Source organism: Lutra lutra, chromosome 1 (assembly GCF_902655055.1).
Source record: "Lutra lutra chromosome 1, mLutLut1.2, whole genome shotgun sequence".
Taxonomy (NCBI): Eukaryota; Metazoa; Chordata; class Mammalia; order Carnivora; family Mustelidae; genus Lutra; species Lutra lutra.
The window spans coordinates 17,373,744-17,376,632 of NC_062278.1; positions in this window are offsets into that span (position 1 = coordinate 17,373,744).

The following is a 2,889-nucleotide window of genomic DNA, read 5'->3' on the forward strand; positions in this document are numbered from 1 at the left end:
CTTAAAAGCAATGGGGAAAGCTGGTTTATATAATGGTCCATCTCAAATATTTGAATGTTTTAAAAGACAAGAATGGCAAAAATATCTTATAGGATATTTATTCTGAGGATAAATGTGTATTTTTCCTACTATAGATTAATTGCTAAACTCAATATGAATATGGCAAGAAAGAAAAACATTTGACATTGAAAGAACTTGCCTGTGCCTTTATGATCTAATTCCTAAAACATATTTGCTTAAATAGCATTAATGATATGAACAAAAAATTATGTAATTTTCTGGAGTCTCCATTTTGTTATTAATAAAATGCCAATAGCGATGATGTAATTCTTTTTTTTTTTTAAAGATTTTATTCATTTATTTGACAGAGAGAGATCACAAGCAGGCAGAGAGGCCGGCAGAGAGAGAGGAGGAAGCAGGCTCCCTACTGAGCAGAGAGCCTGATGCGGGGCTCGATCCCAGGACCCTGAGATCATGACCTGAGCCGAAGGCAGCGGCTTAACCCACTGAGCCACCCAGGCGCCCCAACGATGATGTAATTCTTATCTTTGCTCCTCTATAGGTAATGATCCCTGTCCCAACCTCCAGGTTCTTTCAAGATTTTTTCTTTGAGATTAGCATTTAAATCAGTGGGCCTTGAGTGAAACTGTTTCATTCAATCAGCTGAAGTTCTTCCTACAATAAAGACTAACATCTTCCTAGCAAGAAGGAATTATGTCAGCCCATGGCCTTTGGACTTAAACATCAGCTGTTCCCTTGTCCTGAAGCCCACTGGCCAGCTTTGTAGATTTTGGACTTGCCAGTCTTCATAATCACATGAGCCAATTCCTTAAATAACTCTCTTTAGATAGATGAGTAGAAGGATGGATATATATATATATATATATATATATACCTCTTATTGGTTCTATTTCTCTGGAGAACACAAACTGATAATAAGGAAATAAATAAGAAAACATATTGCATAATGTTAAATTTTATGGATTAAAATAAAATGGGAATAGGCAGCATAAGGTGTGTCAGAAATTAGGATTTCAATTTCAAATGAGAATGAAGAGTAGATTTTTGAGTAAAGATCTAAAGAAAAAATGGAATAAGCCCTACAGATAATGAGTTGCAGAGGTCCTGAAATGGGAGGGAGTGAACCCAAGGTTCAAGAAAGAGCAAGGAGGCCAGTTTGTCTGGAGAAGAACAAGTAAGAGAAAAAGTGGTAGGAAAATAAGTCACAGAAGCAACGAGAGACAAAATCATGGAGAATTATATAAGAAAATGCCAGGATTTTGGCTTTTAATCTGAATAAGATGAAAATTTCTTAGAAGGCTTGTGCAGGAGAGTGGTATGTTCTAAATTGGGTTCTCAGACCATTCTGGCTGCTGGGTTAAGAATCATCTAAGGAAGGCATCTCAGTCAAGAGTCAATATCATGCATTATGGAATTCTTAGAAGGAATTGGTTTACACACCGTGGGGCCTGACTAACCAGTTTGTGAAGTTATTAAGGCAGGCAGTCAAGAAGAAAATATCATGGGTGGTTTACTGCCCATGGGCAGTAGGCTTGTTGTCCACAGGCAGTTAGGAAAGGAAGACCACAAAAGGGCTAGAACATATGAGCTGGAACTTGCTGTCCACAAAGTGAGATCTTTTTGCCTCACCCACACCCCCCAAAAGCCTAAATTCTCTTTTAACAACTTTCCAAATGATTAAATTAGATGCCCCAAAGGTAACCTCTCTAATTTCAAATCAGCTGATTATGGGCTTTAATTAATCTGTAAAAATCATTTGATTGAATAAGATTGGTGTTTGATTGAATAACTGGGAGGAGTTGTGCTAATGCCACAATGTTGGCTGCTTACTTCCAGTCTTCTACCCCCTATACGAGACCACCTCTCCCGACACCCCTTACCCAGAAGCTTACTAGAAGAAGAATTCTTAGAAATATAGTTTTAGTCTGACCCAAGTTACTAAGTCATAAAAAACATCATAAGGAAAGGAAGAGAAGCAGAGACACCAATTACACAATGTCTCAATAATCAAGAGATTATGGTCACAGAATGGGAAAATATTAGAAGATAAAGAAGAGTAGGGATGGGCTAAAACAGGAAATATAAATCTTGAAGGCCTCAAGGCCTACATCTTTGTAGACCAGAAACATTAGAGGGTAGGGAAAGTCGGGATTTCGCCATGAGCCTAGAGAATTCTGGGGCACCTCTTTCTGTTGGACACTTGAAGGCTGGGACAAGGATAGTTCTTGTATTTTCTGGTTTCTCAGCAAGAAGATTCTTGGGGCCTCCTCAGCTTTTCTCCAAAAACAGCTTTAACCTTTAGTATGAATTCCTGGTTCTCAGTGCATTTAGGGTAATTAGCACAATGTCTTGTACCTAGTTAGCTTTCAATAACTACTAGTTACCATGACTGCCTTCAAGTTATCAAATGCTTATATTTAAGCTTTCCTTTCTACATAAGTTATTATTGGTTCACCTTCCACAGATGGAATCATATTTTTGTTTCTCCTTAAATTAGAACTTTAAAACGTATAAATTGTTGAGGAGCTAGAAGGTGTTAAGGTCATAGTTTCAGAGCCAATAAAATTTAGTTTGTACCCCAAACAGCTGGGCAATCCAGATGATTAACTTACTCTCTTTGTATATTTCATTATCTGTCAAGGGTACTTTTGAGGTAAGAGGGAATATTATTTACAAGCCTTCAGCTCATTGTAGGCTCCCAATTAAGATTGCTTGCTTTCTTTTATCCCCCCCCCCACAAAAATCAGGTGCAGAGAGACACTGTCAATGGTCCCTGGAAACTCGGTTCCTACTCTCCTTGGGTAGGACTGAAGACGTGGCTCAGTGGATATGACATTCTCAGCAAGGGGAAAAAAAAAAAGCCTGATT